The sequence below is a fragment of the Lepus europaeus genome, chromosome 19 (genome assembly GCF_033115175.1).
Source record: "Lepus europaeus isolate LE1 chromosome 19, mLepTim1.pri, whole genome shotgun sequence".
Lineage (NCBI taxonomy): Eukaryota > Metazoa > Chordata > Mammalia > Lagomorpha > Leporidae > Lepus > Lepus europaeus.
In genome coordinates, this window is record NC_084845.1 from 54,791,884 (window position 1) to 54,813,923 (window position 22,040).

Consider the following 22,040-nt stretch of genomic DNA (forward strand, 5'->3'; position numbering starts at 1 on the left):
CAGCACCCTTCGGGCCCTGACCAAGACGCTGCCTGTTTTGTGAAGATGTTTTAAATGCCTGCCCTGTGTCAGGGCAGCACCTTCTACCCCCACCCTGCCCCGCTCCACCCCCTATCGTCCCTATTAGACTATGGGATCCACAGTAGGGGCCATGTCTGCATGACTCACACTTAATAGCCCAGGGCCTGTGCACGCAGCAGGTACTCAGTAGAGGTGGAGATCTAGATGTTGGTTGACTTGAAGCTGAAGTTAGTTGAAAACCTCACTCACATACACCTCCCAAATCCCGATTTCCTAAGCTTGGGTATTGATCACGGCGGGAGAACTTCACCTACAGGGATGCCACCCTCTTGGAGAAATGTCTGTCATTCCCACAGTGGGGTGGGATTTCGCCTGAATGCTTCGAGGACTCCTCCAACCCTGTGATGCTAGGGATCAATGGATCCATGTCCAGTCTTACTGTCCATTCTCCCCTCAATGCCATCAGTTCTTTATGCTCCTCTGTTTCTAGCTGTCAGCCCTACTTCCTTCCGTGCCTAAATGCCCTAACTTTCTGGGACAGGCCCGCCACTGTCAGTTACCAAGTAGAGACAGCCTGAGCTTCCTTCCCCTCTTCCAGCCCTCTGTTCTGCACCACACGACCCCAGTACTGATGTTCCGCTTTGCTAGGTAGCATCTTTCCTCACTGGTGTTGGCTCTTCTTCATTCATCACCCCTCCCCCTTTGGAAGTTTTTGGTGTCTGTCAGCTGAGGCATTGTGGGGAGAATGCCTTCATCCGTGGGAATAACGAATTCCTGGTCAAAAAGGAAGTAACCAGGAGGACTATTACCTTGAGCCAATTTCAAACCAAAGAGGCAAGGTCTGAGAGGAAGCAACCCTGCCATCACTGAGCTGGGGAAAACCCCGGGAAGGAGGCCAGGAGGAAGGAATGAGTTAAATGAATGGCATTGAGGAAAAAAACTGGCAGGACTTCCAAGAGGCAAGGCAGAGGGACTTTGATCCTGGCTGGACTGTGAGGGAAGGCAGTGGGAGCTGGGGAGAGAGATGGGGCCTGGTTACTGATGGTGAGAAAGCTGTAAGGAGGCAGGGGAAATGGGCTGCATGCTGAAGCAGGGTGCCCAGTTCTGTGGGTGCAGTGAGCAGAGACTGGAAGAGCAGGCAGCGGCAGGCCCCTGCCATGAAGTGGGCATCAGTGGAGGGCTACCAGAAAAGCCCACCTCGTGGAGGCCAGTTTAGCCCTTTGGAAGCAGTGCTAGTTTTCAGAAAAGTGTTAGAAACAGGAAAAGGTCCAGGATTCTCTCCACACACAGAGGCTAAAATGGCATCTGCCCAGGCGGAGTCAGGAAGCCTGGGTTCTAATCCTGACTTTGCCTCTGATTAGATGTGTGACCCTGGCCTGGGTCTGTCTCCTCTTGTGAAATGCTGCTTCGTGGTGGTGGGGCGCAGTTCAAAAGAGTGGAGGTGGGGAAGTCCAGGCCCATTTACCAGCTGTGTGATCTTGAACAAACTACTCTCTTGAACCTGAAGTTCGCTTATTTGACAGAGTTGTAAAGGATAAATGAGATGCCTATGTAAAGTACTTCATAAGTTTTTTTTTTTTTAAAGATTTGTTTATTTGGGGGCCAGCACTGTGGTATAGTGTGTAAAGCCACTGCGTGCAGTGTCAGCATCCCATATGGGTACCTATTCTAGTCCTGGTTGCTCCACTTCCAATCTAGGTCTCTGCTAGTGTGCCTGGGAAAGCAGCAGAGGATGGTCCAAGTCCTTGGGCCCCTGCACCCACATGGGAGACCCAGAGAAAGCTCCTGGCTCCTGGTTTCAGATTGGCCTGGCTCTAACTGTTACCCCATTTGGAGAGTGAACCATTGGATGGAAGATCTTTCTCTCTCTCTCTCTCTCTCTCTCTCTGCCTCTGCCTCTGCCTCTGCCTGTCAGTCACTCTGCCTTTCAAATAAATAAATCTTTAAAGAATGAAAATATTTTTTAAAAATGATTTATTTATTTACTTGAAAGGCAGAGTGACAGAGAGTGAGAAAGAGAGATCTTCCATTTACTGGTTTACTCTCCAAATGGCCACAACAGCTAGGGCTAGTTCATGCCAAAGTCAGGAGCCTGGAGCTCCATCTGGGTCTCCATGTGGATGGCAGGGCCCAATGATCTGCTGGTTTCCTAGGCACCTTAGTAAGGAGGTGGATCAGAAATGTAGCAGCTGGGACTTGAGCTGGTGCTCTGATATGGGCTGCCAGTGTCACAGGTGGCAGCGTAACATGCTGCACCATAATGCCGGCCCCTTCATAAATATTAAGCATTTAGCAAAGTTAGTCTGTACCTGCATTTTACGTGATGGTTATCAGGTATTGGTTTGACTGTGAGTGAACAGCAGGAAGCAATGTCCTGGCTAATCTGCATTCCAGTCCCCATTCCCTGTCCTAGTACTTGTGTAACTGGTCAGGCCATTCTTGAACTCTTCTGCCCTCAGTTTTCTCATCACCGAAATGGAAATATGTACAAAAGAATAGGAAGGATTAGATGAGACAAAGTACTCAAGTCATAAAAAATGCTGAACACATTTGTCATTTTTTTTAACTTTTTATTTTTATTTTTTATTTTTATTTTTGACAGGCAGAGTGGACAGTGAGAGAGAGAGACAGAGAGAAAGGTCTTCCTTTTGCCGTTGGTTCACCCTCCAATGGCCGCTGCGGTAGGCGCGCTGCGGCGGGCGCACCGCGCTGATCCGATGGCAGGAGCCAGGTGCTTATCCTGGTCTCCCATGGGGTGCAGGGCCCAAGCACTTGGGCCATCCTCTGCTGCACTCCCGGGCCACAGCAGAGAGCTGGCCTGGAAGAGGGGCAACCGGGACAGAATCTGGTGCCCCAACCGGGACTAGAACCTGGTGTGCCGGCGCTGCAAGGCAGAGGATTAGCCTATTGAGCCGCGGTGCCGGCCCACATTTGTCATTTTTAAGAGGTGGTTTTAGGGCACAGAACCTTAAGAGAAGGGCATTCTAGATGCTTAGGAGCAAGGGTTGTGAAGAATTCCAGGAGAACATTGTGCTAGTCTCCTGCCTTCTTCAGGAGGAAGAAGAGTTCTCAGATAACCTGTTTCTAAGGGTACTGAGCGTTCTTATGGTGATGTGTACTTTGAAAAGGTCCAGGGCCGGGTGGGGATGACCAGGAGATGAGGCTGGGTGGGGAAGCTGCTGCTGTGGTTACTGCAGTGCACGGGGAGTGGATGGGGAGCTGAGCTGCATGAGGGAGGCAGGTATTCAGAGGACGCTGAGTGCTGAGCTGAGGGGAGGGGTCAGTCCACGGTGAGGCCCAGGATTCTGCATGGGTCAAAGAGGAGGATGAATGGTGGTTCTCTCTCCTCCATGCAGAATAGCAGAGCTACAGATTTGGACAGGAAGAGGAGGTGAGTTTGAATTGAGTATGCTATATCCAGGTGTGTAGCACCTGCTAAGGTGGTTTGGAGCTGATCAGGAAGAACTGTTCTAGAGTCATAAATTATCACCATCTACATTATAATTGAAGCCTTGGGGATGCATGAAATTCTTCAGTAGAGAGGGTCAAGGAGGAGACCACAATCTTTTGAGAAATACCAATGTTGAAGGGATAAGTGGAGGAAGAGGAGCCCAGGAGGAAAGATGAGAATAGTCAGAGGGAGGAACATCAGAGAACAATCTTTAACAGAAGCCAAATGATACAGAAATGTCAGATATGCCAAGGTCTGGAAAAAAAACCAAAACACATTTAGCAACAAAGAGGTCATTGGTGACCTTGGAATGAGTAGGTTGAGATAGAGGCACAGGAGCAGAAGTCTGAATGGGAGACAACTTTTGGGAGTGGATCAGCTTTAAAGGGGAGGAGAAAGAAAGCCAGAGAGATAGAGGGTTGGGGAACAATTTGTTTCTAATTGGGAGTGCATAGGACATTAAAAAAAAAGGCTGAGAGAGAGAGAAGCCCATAGCAGGAAGCCCATAGCAGTGAAAGGAGAGAGGGATTGAAAGCTGGAGGGAAATCAGGAAGAGTGTGGGTAGTGGTGGGGTTCAGGGTGAGCAGGAGGAGGACCCACTTTTCATCTAAGATGGGGAGGGGAGGAAGGAGTGAGGAATTGGAAGTTAGACAAGTAGCTGAGCTCAGGAAATTAGGGGTGGGAAATTTGAAGAAAGAAGAAAAGGTTGAAGATGGCTGCTTGGGCTGGGTGTTTGGCACAATGGGGCACCCGTATCCCATATTGGAGTGCCTGAGTTTCAGGTCTGGTTCTGCTCCTGATCCCCGCTTCTTGCTAATGCACACCCTGGGAGGCAGCAGGTGATGGCTCTAGTACTTGAGTATCTGCCACCCACGGGGGGCTGGGGGGGAGAGGCCCAGACTAAGCTCCCAGCTCCTGGCTTTGCAGGCATTTGAGGAGTAAAACAATATTGGAGATGCCTCTGTCTCTCTCTCTGTTTCTGTCTCTCTAGCTTCTCTTTCTCTCTGCCTTTAAAATAAATTTTTTTTTTGACAGGCAGAGTGGACAGTGAGAGAGAGAGACAGAGAGAAAGGTCTTCCTTTGCCGTTGGTTCACCCTCCAATGGCTGCCGCGGTTGGTGCGCTGCGGCCGGCGCACCGCGCTGATCCAATGGCAGGAGCCAGGTGCTTCTCCTGGTCTCCCATGGGGTGCAGGGCCCAAGGACTTGGGCCATCCTCCACTGCACTCCCTGGCCACAGCAGAGAGCTGGCCTGGAAGAGGGGCAACCGGGACAGAATCCGGTGCCCCAACCGGGACTAGAACCCGGTGTGCCGGCGCCGCAAGGCGGAGGATTAGCCTGTTAAGCCACGGCGCTGGCTCTTTAAAATAAATTTTAAAAAAATTAAAAGGATGGCTGCCAAGGAAAAAAGAAAGAAAGCTAATAGCAAACCAGAGAGGCTGTAGAGCAGTAATGAGGGCTTGTGGAGGTTGGGGACCATGGCTTTGTGAGGACACTAATCTGTGAGGGTGTGAGTTTTCTCTATCATCCCTGAGATAGGCACGGAGATGTCTTCTGGTGAGGGCTGAACTTTGCTGGACAAGGGATTTGGAGATACTGACAAGAGATGTGGAAGTTATGGTCCATGGAGAGGAAGGGGAAGCCAGGAAGTAATGGACAGATGGGAGCAGTGAGAGGACAGACGGGACCAATGAGAGGACAGATGTGGTGAGCAGCGAAGAGGAGGGAAGAGAGGGCAACACTGCTACTCAGAGGTGGAGGAGCTCGGGGCAGCAGCCGGGGCAGGGTGGACGTGGGATTGAAAGGCAAGTCCACTGGATGGTTTATTGGCAAGTGTCCCAGGCTGCTTTGAAGAAGAGAACTCTTGTAGCTCTGTGCTGAAGTGTACAGCGAGTGGAAAGCAAGACGATGCTTGGTCAGAGTACAGAGCCCTCTGTCATGAATGGCACAGAAACAAAGATTCTGGGGACAGTAATTGGAAGCCCTCTTGCCTGAAGTGTGTTGAGTGAGGAGGAAGGGAAGCAAGGAGCCTTCTAGACGTTTTCACTGTAGTATTGTGTCAACTTCATCACACATGATCAATTGTATACACACCTAAAAGGCAGGATGCCTAGAAATAAAATTAACCAAACCAGAAAGCCACTCCAGATTTCACAGTGAAACTGGAACAACCAAGTTCAAAGGTAGTGATTCCTGAAATTTATATTTTGGTATAGTTTGTAGATTTTAGTATGTGCATATCAACTAGAAAATGTGTTTGAGAAACAAATTTGAATATTTTTTGCAAATTTCATTTCTTAGCAACGATTTGTTTTCTCAGTTTAGAACATAAATTAGAGAACTCGTGTTGATATTTTTTCCCCTACATGTAGAGCTTTGAGCTTAATTCATGCCTTTGAAATGCCATGAATTTGAAATGCAGCCATTTTCCTCTCTGTATCCTTGAAAGGGATTACAAGGATTTTATTAGTTTTTCAAATAATCTTGCCAGCACACTCAGACTTCCTACAAGGATCTCCTATCCGCAATGGGATTGTGAGTGACACTGCAGACATGTTGTAGGTGGGATACTTAAGACTACTCAAATAAGCAGCCAACTTTAGTATTTCTTCAACAGCAGTGCAGTTTACACTTACTGGACTTGCTATAGGATATGAAACATGAGCCTAAATGTAAATTGAGAAAAATGATCTCTAGCATATAGTTTGAAAACATTTTTATTTTATTTTTAAAGATTTATTTATTTGAAAGAGTTACACAGAGAGGGAAGGAGAGGCAGAGAGAGAGGTCTTTTGTCGTCTGCTGGTTCACTCCCCAGATGACCACGATGGCTGGAGCTGCACTGATCCGAAGCCAGGAGCCAGGAGCTTCTTTTGGGTCTCCCATGTGGATGCAGGGGCATAAGGACTTGGACCATCTTCCACTGCTTTCCCAGGCCATAGCAGAGAGCTAGATTGGAAGTAGAGCAGCTGGGACTCAAACCAGCATCCATATGGGATGCTGGTGCTTCAGGCCAGGGCATTAACCCACTTTGCCATAGTGCTGGCCCCAAAAACATTTTTACATAGTTGATGCAAGGACACTTCAAATAGTTCATGGAAAATGGAATTAAAAGATCATTTTGGTGCACAGAAATTTGGAAATTCCTACAAATGAGAGATCTTCAAAAAGTTCATGAAAAATGTATATTATGAAAAAATTTATGCATAGATTTTAAGCTTTTTTGGCCACCAAAATAAACTCATCTCTTAATTCCATTTTTTCATGAAGTTTTTGGAGTACCCTTGTATGTCTTTTTAGTCTTGAAAATCTTTGTAATCTGTTCTTTTCTTAAAGTAGGGTGCTCAGAAAGCAATCAGTTTATGAATGTTACAATAATATGTTCATTGCTTAAAATTTCTCATCTTAAACTTTCATAAAGTTCTGTTTTAAAAACCAATTATTTTAAGAATTTTTTATTTATTTTCATTTCATTTGAAAGACAGAGAGACAGAGACAGACAGAGATCTCCCATTTGCTGGATCAGTCTTCAACAGCCTACAGCAGCCAGATCTGGGTCAGGGCAAAACCAGGAGCCTGGAACTCAATCCAGGGCTCCCATGTAAATGGTGGAGACCCAAGTTCTTGAGCCATTGCCTGCTGCCTCCAAGGGTGTGCATTAGCAGGAAGCTGGGATCAGAAACAGAGCTGGAACTCAAACCCTGGCACTCCTACGTGGGATGCAGGCATCTTAATGGCTGTGCCAAATATCTGCCTCCAAATATTCTTATAAGAGGAGAGTGTCAGATTGTGTCATACCTCTGCTCAAACTCCAAGTCACTTCTCATTGTCATGGAGAGCTTGACAAACCCTGATGTCCTCACAAAGTCTGACGGTACCACATACCCTGACTCCTACAGCCTCTCTGCCTCATCCCCTAAGCCCCTCTGCTCCAGTACACAGACTTCCAATCTGTTCTTTGATTGCACTAAGCACAGGGCCTTTGCACTTGCTATTCTCTACTTGGAAGCCTTCCCTAGATAAACTCATGGCCATCTCACATAAAATGGTGTCCTTTCATCTCCTGGTACCCTCCATTCCCCCTTGCTGCCTTATTATTTTTTTTTCAAGATTTATTTTATTTATTTGAAAGACAGAGAGAGAGAGAGAGAGAGAGAGAGAGAGAGAGAGAGATCTTCCATCCACTGGTTCACTCCCCAGATGGCCACAACAGCTGGAGCTGCGCCTATCCGAAGCCGGGAGCCAGGAGCTTCTTCCAGGTCTCCCATGTGGGTGCAGGGGCCCAAGGACTTGGGCCATCTTCTACTGCTTTCACAGGCCATAGCAGAGAGCTGGATCGGAAGAGGAGCAGCCAGGACTAGAACCTGTGCCCATATGGGATGCTGGCGCTTCAGGCCAGGGCTTTAACCCACTATGCCACAGCACCAGCTCCGGTGCTTTATTTTTGTGACAGCACTTAACACCTTCTGATGGATACATTCTCTTACTGTATGTTTTTATTGTTTATCTCTTCTCTGCTCCCACCCTCCCAGTTACACACTAGGATAAGCTGTTCATTAGACTAGAAGCTTCATCTGTTTTGCTCATTGCTGTACTTTCAGTACCTGATACATAATGGTACTCAGTAGAACACATCGAGTGAGTAAGAACAACGCATCACTCCTCATACTGTGCCCAAATATCTGTTTTTGATTTATTTACATTGCAGTCTACATCTTTGATACGTGCATATATAAGATGTTTCATATTCTGGATATCATAGCTTAGTTGTGATTTTTAGTTCTTTTTTTATATAATCTGTAACAAGCATTTTCCCCTCACTTGATTTCATTTGTTCATTTACTCATTGATTTAGCAAGTATTTAATGAGCTGTTTCTGTGTTGCAGGCCTTGCTGGGACAACAGTGGTGACCAGGATGCACGCCTTGGCCTCAGGTGACAACCATTCTTTATAAGCATCGTACATATGAATGCTTAATAGTCTATCATGTTTCATAGTCTACCTAACCTCCTCCTATTTAAGAATTTTTGTCTCTTATTAGAAATATGTGATGAATACCTACAAGTTATTCTTTAAGGTAAACTCCCAAATGGTTATTGCTTTCAAAAAGAGTGGTACCTACTTTATCCCATCACCAGCATGATTGTTCCAGGTTTATCACAGCCTCTCTGATGTTGGCATTACCCCCAGTTTGCTCATACAGGGTATAAAATACTTCTCTTTATCTTTGCAGGCAACTCATGTCTAGTAAGGTTGAGTTTTTTTGTTCCTTTTTTCTGTCATTGGTTAGTTTGGTAGGTGCTCAGTAGGCTCTAGAGAGCTGGTTTCCTATGTTGCAGGTGTGCCCAATGTTTAGCACACAGAAGAGGTTTATTATATCATCCTAGAGGTGGAAGGAATTGCACCCATGATCCAGTTCAACTAAAATTTCTGACACTGCCTTTCATCCCATTGTGCTCTGCCCCGGCTCGCCAGCCCAGTCCAGCTGTTATGTCCAGAGCCCTGCCTCCTGGGTCACCATCTTGTTCCAGCAGCCTGAGGTTGAGGCTGGCACTGCTGCTCTGGTCAGGAGAGCACTGGGCTCTTGGTAGCTCTGGGATGATAAGCACAGCCTCTCTGGGGTCTTTCTGTCTTGAAGCCCAGATCACCTCCAGGTCAGCTCCACTGTGGTGTGTGTTTGGCAGGAAGTCTCCCGCCTTAGGCATTCCCTGATCTGAGTGTTCACAGAAGCCTGGTGTCCACCTGCCATTGCCCAGTATCTTGGTATACCTTCAGGCAGGCCCAGGGTCACAGTGCATGTATCCAAATCAGCCAGAGATCATATACTGGGGTGGGGCCACAGTCATATGGCAACTATAGTAACATCACTTAGCAAGCAATCTTCTCAGGGAACTATAGATTCCGTCCTTGCCATTGTCACTGATTTTTGTCATAAGATTGCAACTACAGATTTTAATTCTCTTGTCAATATGATTATATATGCTATGTAGTTTTAAAGATTTGTTTACTTATTTGAAAGAGTTACAGAGAGGCAGAGAGAGAGAGAGAGAGAGAGAGAGAGAGAGAGAGAGAGAGAGATCATCCATCTGCCAGTTCACTCCCTAGATGACCACAACAGCCAGAGGTGTGCAGATCCAAAGCCAGAAGCCAGGAGCTTCTGGGTCTCCCACGTGGGTGCAGAGGCCCAAGCACTTGGGCCATCTTCTACTGCTTTCCCAGGCCATAGCAGAGAACTGGATTGGAAGTGGAGCAGCCAGAACTCGAACCGGCACCTATATGGGATACTGGCACTGCTGGTGGTAGCTTTACCTGCTATGCAACAGTGCTGGCCCCTACGGTATTGTTTTTTGATACCAAATAAAACCATAAATGGCAAAACTTTATCTGATCTGGATAGCCTGTCCGGATCTGAGTTACTCTGGTCAGGCAGAACCCTAGCACTTCATATGCTTCTCTAATTTCATCTTCACGACAATGCTGTGAACCATACAATGATCATTTCCATTTTTTTTTTTAAATTTACAGGTAGAGATATAGACAGTGAGAGAGAGAGAGACAGAGAGAAAGGTCTTCCTTCCATTGGTTCACTCCCCAAATGGCTGCTACGGCCGGCACTGCGCTGATCCGAAGCCAGGAGCCAGGTGTTTCCTCCTGGTCTCCCAAGCAGGTGCAGGTGCCCAAGCACTTGAACCATCCTCCACTGCACTCCCGGGCCACAGCAGAGAGCTGGACAGGAAGAGGAGCAACCGGGACAGAATCCGGCGCCCCGACCAGGACTAGAACCTGGTGTGCTGGCGCTGCAGGCGGAGAATTAGCCTATTGAGCTGCGGCGCCGGCCGATCATTTCCATTTTACACACAAGAAGACTGAGGCCCAGAGAGGTTACAGGACTAGCCCACAGGCACACAGCCAGTAACTGGCTGGCCGTTGCCTTCAGACCATGCTACCTTTGTTTACTGCTGTCTCCCCTATACCTAAAGTGATGCCGGAAAATAATAAGTATTCAGATACTTGTTAAATTAATTAATAGTACGTTCTACCTCAGTGCTACTTTTTCTTTTTTCTTTTTTTTTAATGAATGAATGAATTTATTATTTAAGGAATACAAATTTCATAAGTACAACTTTAAGAATATAGTTATTTTTACCACCACACCCACCCTCCTACTCCTCCTCCCTCCTCCCTCTCCTCCTCCCAGTCCCATTCTCCATTAAGATTCATTTTCAATTAACTTTGTACACAGAAGACCAACTTTATACTAAGTAAAGATTTCAACAATTTGCACACACACACATACACACAAAACTGTTTGAGATTAGTTTTACAGTTAACTCTGATAATACAACTCATTGAGGACAGAGGTCCTGCATAAGGAGTTAGTGCATGGTGTCTCTTGTTGTTAATTTAAGGTGGTACTTCTTCAGGTTACTAAGTTGGGGGAATAATGTGATCTCCCTAGACCATGACTTTGAATTTGGTTTTCCTGGAACCTTACTGGCAGTTTCTCTATTTTTTTTCTCATGATTTTGGTTCCTAAGAAGATAACCTTAAGGAAATGTAAAGCATGTTGTGTAACTGTGCTTCCACATCAATCTCATTTGATCATGTGACTCTAGGTATGAAAGACCTTCCTCTTAACAAAAGGCCATGTGTAGGAATTACTGGCACTCCATTCTCCCATCCTGTGGAAAAATAGTCTGTGATTTTCTGTTTTGAATTTTGAACTTGAATTCAGAATTTAAAATCATCAGGAAGCAGCAAAGTGAGACTAATGTTTGTCCTTACTTTTTTTGTTGGTACACAAATAATACATGCTCATTGTTGAGACTGAGAAAATAAAGGTAAGCAAAATGGTGAAAAGAGAAATTACTTATATTCCCACCACTTAGAGATAGTCACTGCTCCATTTTTCTGTTTGTGACAATATTGAAATTTGCTAATGTGCTGACTGATTCTGGGGAAGGAGCTACATTTTTCTGATGAGAAAGTGAACTTGGGAGACTTGGTCCTCAGTTCAGGTCTACCTGAGCTAGAGGAGCCCACAGGTCTGAGTCCAGCAGGACACAGGCAGCAGAGATAAAGGGATGGGGTCACCTCCAGTTCACATCCCAGAATCTGACTATGGAGGGTGACCCAGAAGTGGCAGGAGGCTGGAATGAGGTGTGAGCCAGGACAACAACTTTGACCTGGCTGAACAGCCTGTATTTGACCTACAGAAAATTTCATAGAGTTTTCCTGGAAATGAAAATGCCTTTTCCTGAGAATTGAAGTGGAGAGAGTCTTGGAAGATTCTGCCCCAGATGACTCACAAGTCAGATAGACGCAGCCTGTGCAGGCCAGTGGCTGGGGACTCTGAGCATGATGAGCTCAAGTGGTGGGCTGTCCTCTGGACCAGTTCTCTTCCACCCTGATTTCTGAGGGAGTCCCATGGCACTTCTGGTTCATGACTCACTGCAGGAAAAGGTGGGGATATGTGTGATTCAAACCTGAGGTCATATCTTTTGGACATCTTTGCTTCTTCAGAACTGTCCTGTGTGAGATTCCTGAGAAGTCTGTGGCGTGGGCCAAGCGACTCATATTTTCTAATGGTATTTAATATTTCTTTTATTATTTAAACAGTTAAATATGTGTTTATATAGGTATGTATTCATTTGAAAGGGAGAGAGAGAGAGAGAGAGAGAGAGAGAGAGAGAGAGAGAGAGAGAGAGATCTTTCTATTAGTTTACTTACCAAATGCCCATAACAGCTAGGGCTGGGCCAAGCTGAAACCTGGAAGTCAATATGAGTCTCCCACATGGGTGACAAGACACCCAAGTACTTGAGCTGTCACCTGCTGCCTACCAAGGTTCGCATTAGCAGGAAGCTGGACTTCAGAATGCATCCAAAACTCAAACCCAGGCACTCTAATATGGGATATGGGTGTGCCAAGTATTGGCTTAACTGCTGTCAAATGCCCTCATATTTTCTTTTAAAGTTAATATAACTTTTGCATTCTTCTTCATAATACTTGTCTTGATACTAAAATAATGTTCTGGTTTTTTTTTTAATCTTTAAGTGGAATTGGTGTTCTAGGTGCTACACACCAAGGCACTTTGTGAAAACATCGGTCGGTTGGGTGAACATTGGTCATCCCCATCTCCAGAATGCTCTTGCTCAGGCTCTGATGGATGTGAAAAGGTGTGATGAGCCCACTGGGCTGGGAGGTAAAGAAACTAATATTCACCAGGCACTATCTATATGTCAAGGGCGGTGCCAGGTGTTTTACCTACATAGCTTCAGTTTCATCCTTGTAACCTGTAAGGATGCTTATTTATTAAGCAAGAAATTAGAGAATCAGATAAATTGGGACACTTTCTCAAGGTCTGGAATGGGGCAGAAGCAAGAGGAAGCTCCTGGTTTGTCTTAGGTTCTGCTTCTCTGGATACACCATACAGCCCCCTGGAGCCATTTATATAATTTTTCTGGAGACTGCATGAGGCCATGGTCCACTACTGTGTCCTGAGGGCTGGAAAGAAATCCCCCACATCTGTCTTTCTCTATTGAAGACTAAGAAGGCAGGGATCAGAGGATTTGACTATGGGCACTGGAAGATGGTACCTCTGAGTGTTTGGAACAAGCACATTCCCCCATTCCTAAGTGGGCCAAGCAAGTGGAATAAGAGGAATGAATTTTGGGGGACAAGAGTGGGAAGGGATTAGAAGAAGCTGCTCCTCCTCGCCTCAGGCAGGAGATTGCTTGCACAGAGCCTGAAGCCAAAGCCAGGGGCGGGAGCTTCCCATGAGCTGAGACTGGGGTTGAGACTTCCTTGCCTGTCCTGAGCCTTTCAAGTCAGGTAACTAGCCTGGTCACTGGGGACCTTGGCCTCCCCCTGCCTGGATGGTGGGGTCAGTCCAACTCCAACCTAGCTGTGTATCTTGAGTTCCTAGGACACACATACTTCCACCTGCTGGACGAGTACACGAAGAGTACAGAGTTTAGCACCCATCCTGAGAAGTAGAACTTCAAAGTTGTCTTCCTTACTCTTTCTGTTACCATTGATGTGCCCATCCATGTTCTGTGAAGTTATAGCCTCTCTCCCTTCCATGCTACCCCCTCATCTGCTCAGTGCTCACTGAGCCCCCTTCTCCATGGGTCCTTTGGGTGATGGATTTCTTCATCCCCCTCTCAGAGTAAGAAATAGATAGAGGTGGAGGCTATGCCATTCTCATTCCCACCAGTTCCAAGTATGGATCAGATTCCCTTGAGGGACCTCACCAAAATCTCCAAAGCAGGGCCGGCATTGGGGCCTAACAGATAAAGCTACTGCCTGCACCATCCACATCCCATATGGGTGCCAGTTCATGTCCCAGCTGCTCTACTTCCACTCCAGCCCCCTCCTAATGTGCCTGTGAAAGCAGTGGAAGATGGCCCAAGTGCTCGAGCCCCTGCTACCCATGTGGGAGACCTCAAAAAAGCTCCTGGCTCCTGCTTTGACCTTGTCCAGCACTGGCTGTTGTGATCATATGAACATGAACCAGCAGGGGCCGGTGTTGTGACTAGCAGGTAAAGCTGCCACCAGCAGTGCTGGCTTCCCATAAGGGTGCTGGTTCAAGTTCTGGCTGCTCCACTTCTAATCCAGCTCTCTGCTATGGCCTGGGAAAGCAGTAGAAGATGGCCCAAGTCCTTGGCCTCTGCAATCATTTGGGAGACATGAAAGAAGCTCCTGGCTCCTAGCTTTAGATCAGCTCAGCTCTAGCCATTGTGGCCATTTGGGGAGTGAACCAGCAATGGAAGACCTCTCTGTCTCTCTGTCTCTGTCTCTGCCTCTCTGTAACTCTAACTTTCAAATAAATAAAAATCTCAAAAAAAAAAACAAAAAGAAAGAAAGTGAATCAGCAGATGGAAGATTTCTGCCTCTCCCTCTCTCTCTGTAACTCTTTCAAATAAATAAATAAATAAATAAATTTTTAAAAACCTCTGAGGCGCTCTGTCTTCAGAGTTTTTCAAATTCTTAGCAGTTCATTAGTAGGGAGCTGGATTGGAAGTGGAGCAGCCAGGCATTGTGGTACAGTGGATTGAGCTGCCTCCTAGACACTGACATCATTTATGAGAGCACCAGTCTGAGTCCTGGCTGCTCCACCTCTGATACTGCTCCCTGCTAATGCACCAGGAAAAGCAGTGGAAGAAGGCCCAAGTGCTTGGGTCCCTACCAACCACGTGGGAGACCTGGATGAAATTCTAAGCTTCTAGCTTTGGCCTGGCCCAGCCTGGGCCATTGTGGCTATTTGGCAAATGAACCAATGGTTTGAAGATCACTTTTTCTGTCTCTGTCTTTTCTGTTTCTGTCACTCTTCCTTTCATATAAATAACGAACTTTTCTTTAAAATAAAAAGAATAAAAATCATTCTTGACAATTGTTACAGATCTGGGAGGGAATACACACGTCCTTCAGTTCTTTTGCTGATTTTGCATGTTTCACTCATTTGCTCCTTTTTTTAAAAAAGATTTATTTATTTATTTGAAAGTCAGAGTTACATAGAGAGAGAGAGAGAGGTCTTCCATCCACTGGTTCACTCCCCAGTTGGCTGCAATGGCTAGAGATGCGCCGATCCGAAGCCAGGAGCCAGGAGCTTCCTCCAGGTCTCCAACGCGGGTGCAGGGGCCCAAGGACTTGGGCCATCTTCTACTGTTTTCCCAGGCCACAGCAGAGAGCTGGATCAGAAGTGGAGTGACCGGGACTCAAACTGGCGCATATGAGATGCCGGCACCGCAGGCAGCAGCTTTACCCACTATGCTGGGCCCCTCACTCATTTACTCTTTTAGCCTTGTTCCTAGTCTGTCGATGGCTCAAGTTCAAATTTCCTTCACTCTACTCAGACAAGCATTGGAGTGTTCCCAGTTGAGAGACCATCCATGGCTTTGTGGAACACTCCAGAGCACAAATTACAAAGCTCCAGCGTTGGCAGCTGGTGTTGTACCTCAGCAGATTAAGCCACTGCCTGTGATGGTAGGCATTCCATATTGAACTGCTGGTTCGAGCCCTGGATGCTCCATTTCTGATCTAGCTCCTTGCTAATGCACCTGGGAAAGCAGAGGCAGAAGGCCCAGGAGGAAGATGGTCTCCCTGCTACTCACGTGGAAGACCTGGATGGAGTGCTGAGCCGATCTGAAGCCAGGAGCCAGAAACTTCTTCTGGTTCTCTGATGTGGGTGCAGGGAACCAAGGACTTGGGCCATCAGCTGCTTTCCCAGATGCATTAACACGGAGCTGGATTGAAGTGGAGTAGCTGAGACTCGAACTGGCACCTATGTGTGATGCCAGCCCCGCAGGCTGGGGTTTTAACCCATTATGCCACAGTGCTGGCCCCTATTCACAATTGTTGACATGATTATTCATTGAGGACATCCCAGCCACTTCTCCTTACAAGGAGAGCCCATGATGTCATTCCTTTCCTTAGGATGGTGGCACAGCTCTCTCAATTACTGCTTCCCCAGGGCACAGAGCTGGCAGGTACATGCTGGGGACAGGGGACTTGAGATTTAGAGAGCTAGATTCCTTACAATGATTATAAGTGGTTGCAAAAAGTCAACACAGTATGAGCTCACTCTGTCTAGGCTTGGAGGAGCTGGAAGCTGAACTCCTGGGTGTTAACTAACAATGGCTTGCTTTGGGAGAGGGTACATGCATCCTTCAGTTCTGTTAATCTGTGTGTTTAATTTTTCTGTCATGCTTTTCTAATTTTCACATTGCTTTTCTAATAAGAAACAAAGAGAGCTAGGGCCCAGTCTTATTATGTATTTAAGTAACTGATGTTTTATGGGTTTAACAGTGCCAACACACACATACACACATATATACACACATACACACACAGAGAAAGAGAGAGAGAGAGAGAGAGAGACTGACTCTATCCCTAAATTCTGAAAAAAAAAAAAAAAACAACAAAACAAAACAAAAAAAACCTGACAATTTCTCAGAGAGGTTTCACAGGGTTATAAAAGTATAGCACACCAGTGACAGGACAATGTGTTTTTTAGTCCAGTCAATTTCTTCAACAGGTCTTCAGGTTGATCAAAATACCACACTTTGGAAACTTACAAACCTTTTTTCTTTAGCATCTACAGCACCAGTCACCTACACAGGGTAAGGGTGGGAAGGAAAGACAAGAATTCTCATCCCATTGTTACCTCTGGGTTTGTGGGGCAGGTGCAAGATCACGTGCTCATAGGAGGCATGGCCCTGGTGACTCAGAAAAAGGTGGGGTGCAGCTTGTTATTGTAATGTTGAAAATATACACTGCAACCATTGAAATGGCTTTTCTGCACTCACTGTTGTTTAAGTTACAGCAGACTTTTTAAAAAAAAAAACAAATATTTATTTATTTGAGAGGCAGAGTTACAGAGAGAGGAAGAGACAGAGACAGAGACAGAGAGACAGAGAGAGAGAGAGAGAGAGAGAGAGAAAGAGATCTTCCATCTCTTCCATCCACTGGTTCACTCCGCATATGGCCATGACAGCTGGAGCTGGGCTGATCCAAAGCGAGGAACCAGGAGCATCTTCTGGGTTTCCCATGTGGGAGCAGGGGCCCAATCACTTGGGCCATCTTCCACGGCTTTCCCAGGTTGTCAGCACGGAGCTGGATTGGAAATGGAGCAGCCAGGACTCAAACTGGTGCCCACATGGGATGCCAGTGCTACAGCTCCATCCCCAAAGTTATAGCAGACTGTTGTCTCCTTTAACAGCAGCAGCAGCAACATGAAAAGTCTCTTGTCTGCTGCTCCCAGGGTTTCTGCCAGTCTGACCAGAGCTCTTCATGGCCATATGCCCCCTGTCCAGCTGCACCTTCCCTGCTGGCCCCAGCCACACATAATCTTGCTTTCCATCTTCCCTGAGGGGCTTCAGGCTCTGAGAGCTGTCAGGCTCGCCTGGGACAAAAGAAAATGAGCAGCCATAGAGAGAGGCAGAGTTTCCAACTCCACAGCTCTTTGTCAGCCCTTTGGTTCCCACGCGGCTGGACTCTAATTCCGTAGGTGTCTGTCTCCTGCTTGTCCAGCTCACCTCCAGTTGTCCACTCCACCCCTGTCTGTCTCGTATACCCTGACTCTTCCCCCTGGGGAGAGTGAAGCACATTAGGTTCTCAGCTCTTTCCTTCTTTGCTTCTCTCAGGATCCCAATGGCATTCCTAAGAATAACTCTCCTAAGTGCCCCTTCCCACCCACTCACCTTTTCCAGAATCCACTTTAACAAATTCCTTCACTTTCTCTTGTTCTGTAACCCTATGCTTGTATCTAGTTTCTTTCTTTTACCCTAAATGTGTAATTATTTCCCAATGCAGAAAATCTTGCCTTCTCCCTCTTTCCTTGGAGCTCCATCCTGCCCTTCACAACAGATCTCTTGAGAAGAGCCCACATTTTGTGTCTCTGTGTTCTCAACTGCTTTTACTTCCCATGAAGGCTGGATTCCATGCCCAGCAGTCTACCAAAACTGCCCCTAAGGTCACCATCAACCTCTTAGCTGCAGATTATTAAGTGGTATCTTTCAAGTCTTCCCTGAATTGGCCTGCCTCCTGATGGCTGACTCGTTTTTGTAATTCCTCTGTAAAACCTTGGTGGTGATGTGGGTATTTCTTGTTTCCTGCTGCTTTCCAGATGCTTCTTCTGACTGTTCTTCATCTAACCAAACCTTCAATATTCATATGCCCCAAGTTTTGTCCTTGGCCCTGCTGCTTGGCCTTCCTGCCCATTTGGTTCCTTCCATAAGTTTTTTAGTCAGAGGAGGTTTGACTGTGACTGAAGGCTGCAGAGAGAATGAGAGAGAGAGAGAGAGAGAGAGAGAGAGAGAGAGAGAGAGAGAAAGAGAGAGAGACATATATAGAGGTAGAGACAGAGACAGAGAGAGGGAACATGGTGGCAGGGATCCAACTATTGGAATCATCTTTGCTGTTTTCCAAGATGCACATTACAGGAAGCTGGAATCAGGACGTCTCAACCACTGTGGCAAATTCACAACCCAAGGAATAGCTTTCTAACAGTGGAAATTCAGGTGTTGAACTCTTGATAGAGGGATTGGATGTAAGGGGGTAATTGTGGGTAACCCTCAGGTTCTTCTCTGCTGTGGCTCGTCAAGACTATGTGCCCACAGGATTGTTCCATGTGATATGCCAGAATCTCCCAAAATGACTCATGTAGCTCTGATTCATTTGTCGCTACTCTACAGTACTGTAGGGAAATACAGCCAGCCTTCCATATCCCTGGTTTCCCATCTGCAGATTCAGCCAACCATAGATTGAAATTTTTTTAAATCTCATCTGTACTGAGCAAATTCAGACTTTTTTTTTCTTGTCATTATTTGCTACACAATACAGTAGAACAACTATTTACATGGTATTAAGTATTATAAATAATCTAGAGATGATTTAAATATATGCAGAGGTTCTGTGCAAATACTATACCATATATTAGGACTTGAGCATCTGCAGATCTTGGTATCTGCAGGTCCTGAACCGATCCTCAGGGACACCAAGTGACAACTGTGTGACCATATCCATTCTGCTGCTAAGACGCATTCCCCACTTGGGGGTTGTTTCCCACAGTGCTGCTGAAATGCTCTCATGTGTGTCTCCTTGTACACCTGCAGGGGGTTGCTCCAGGGTCTGTGTGCGTCATGAACTGGAACAGGTAAGGCCAAATTGCCTCACACAGGTTTTAGCAGTGTGCACCTGGGTCCCCATCATTCTGAATGAAAGGAAGATGTACAAACCCTGCCTTCCTCAGGCCAGCAGCCCTGACTTCCTCTTCTTTGCTCTCGGGCTCCTGGGTGCTGTGGGTGCACCCCACATGGCTATGCAGAAACCCCTTTCCTGGGCCCTCGGTCCTCCTGCTTGATCACATGAGGCGAGGTCTCCATGCTCCACAGTCAGGCTCTTCCAACTTCAGGTTCAGAACTTTCTCTCTTGAGTGCCTACTCCACAGTAAAAATGCAAACGTAGGGCTGCTTTTCCACCAGACATGAAAAAGTTTTTCTCTTTTTCCTGAGGTCTCTTTCTTGGTCTATAATATTATAAAAAATTATTTAATGCAGTGCTTCCTCAGGTGTAAGGATTGCTCCCCATGCAGTGTAGCCTGGCTCTTCTCAAAGCCAAGGTGGACATCTGGAGGCAATGGAGCCACAGAAGGCCCTACAAGGAAGGATGGTTCCCATGAGAAGAGTCCTGTTGCTTGCCAGGCATACCTGAAAGTCCACCAGCAGGTAGTTTCTGCATATGAGATTATTTTGTGTATGCTCACAGGAGTATGTGTGATTTAAAGGAACACCCAGGACACTTATCCATCAGATGACAAATTCCTTTGTCATGGGAGTAATAAACCCAATGAGTTTGTCCATTTTACCAAAGCTTTCCTTTAGTAAGGCAAATGCTATAGAGAGAAACCCACAGTGACTGAGGGCAGATCAAAGATGTTGGTAGAACTGGAGACAAGAACAGTGACATTCTTAGCCTAGTCCATACTTTGGCTTACAATATCTATGAGAACTACCACCATGGTATTGAATGCAACAGCAATTACCTCCTTCATGTAGAGTCTAGTGTTTGGCTTCCTATAGTCAAGACTTGGTGGCCATGCAGGATTGCTGACCTGGCTTCTGGAAGTGAGAGAACTGCAGATTTGGTTTGGCAAGGCCATTGTCCTCTGAGTGCTTCAACCAGAGCAACAATCTGACCACAGAACCATCCAGATGTCAATCAGGTCAGTGTGGTAAAGGTTGGCATCTGAGATCAGCAGGCATGGAGGATTGGCTTCCTGGCTCCAGAATGTCACGATCACTGTAGATTACATAAGGATCATCTTGTCTGACAGCCCTGACCTGAAAGGTGAGGCTGCTGGTGCCATTCCTTCAGGAGCTGAGTGTGGCTCAGCATCTCCCCTTGGCTGTATCCACTTACACAGTGAGGCTGGGACTCTCCCTGGGATGTGTCACCGCACATTTCACAGAGAAGGCTGGAATGCTGGTGGTAGTGTTGCCCCATGACTGGGTGGACTCCTGCAGGTCTAGATGTGATCACCACTGGTCCCAGTAACAGACCAGCCCTTCTACTTCTGCCTCTTCCTCGTTGGGCGAGAGAATCATCCTCTTTCTCAACAGGGGAGATGTGATACAGAGGGCATAGTCTGCTCTCAAGGAACCTGGCACAAGTTGAGGGCAGTTGAGTTGGAAAAGAACCCCTGGGTGGCAGAGAGGACTGAATCTGCAGATTCTGTAGACACAGTCCACTCCCACACTCAACCAGGATTGCTGAGGAGTAGCCTGTCTTCACCAAGGGGCCAAGAACTGCTACCTCCCCTGCTGCTCCCTTTTTTGAACGATAGTTATACAGTAAATGGCAGATCGTAAAGCCTACAATCTGATGGGTTTTGATGCATGTCCACCCCTGTGGAACCATCAGCATAATCAAGACAATGACCACATCAATAACTTGTTGCCTTGTGCCCATTTGAAATCCTCTCTTCCTGCCCCACTCCCAGCCAATCACTGACCTGCTGGCAGTCACTATAGTTTAGTTTGCACTGTTTAAAACTGTGTAGGTGTGGAATCATACAGTATATACACTAATTTTGTCTGTCTTCCTTCACTCAACATTATTTTAAGGATCATCTGTGTCAGTGTTTGTATAAACAGATTATGTAATCTTTATTGATGAGTAGTATTTCATCATATGGATAGACTACCTTTTTTTAGAAGATTTATTTATTTATTTTAAAGTCAGAGTTACACAGAGAAAGAAGGAAAAGCAGAGAGACTTTTTTTTTTTTTTTTTTTTTGGCAGGCAGAGTGGACAGTGAGAGAGAAAGACAGAGAGAAGGGTCTTCCTTTGCCATTGGTTCACTCTCCAATGGCCACCGCGGCCGGCACACCGCGCTGATCAGAAGCCAGGAGCTAGGTGCTTCTCCTGGTCTCCCTTGGGGTGCAGGGCCCAAGCACTTGGGCCATCCTCCTCTGCACTCCTGGGCCACAGCAGAGAGCTGGCCTGGAAGAGGGGCAACCGGGACAGAATCCGGCGCCCTGACCGGGACTAGAACCCGGTGTGCCGGCACTGCAGGTGGAGGATTAGCCTATTGAGCCACTGCGCCAGCCAAGAGGTCTTCCATATACTGGTTCACTCTCTAGCTGGCTACAATGGCCAGAGCTGCGCCGATCTGAAGCCAGGAGCCAGAAGCCCAAGGTCTTGAGCCATCTTCTTCTGCTTTCAGTAGAGCAGAGAGCTGGATTGGATGTTGAGAAGCTGGGTCTCAAACTGGCCGGTACTGCAGGTGACGGCTTTAACCGCTACATCACAGCGCCAGCCCCCACTACCATTTGTTTATCCATTGATTGTTGATGGACCTTTGAGTTACTTCTTTTTTTTTTTTTTTGGACAGGCAGAGTGGACAGTGAGAGAGAGAGACAGAGAGAAAGGTCTTCCTTTTGCCGTTGGTTCACCCTCCAATGGCCGCCGCGGCTGGCGTGCTGCAGCTGGCACACCGTGCTGATCCAAAGCCAGGAGCCAAGTGCTTCTCCTGGTCTCCCATGGGGTGCAGGGCCCAAGTACTTGG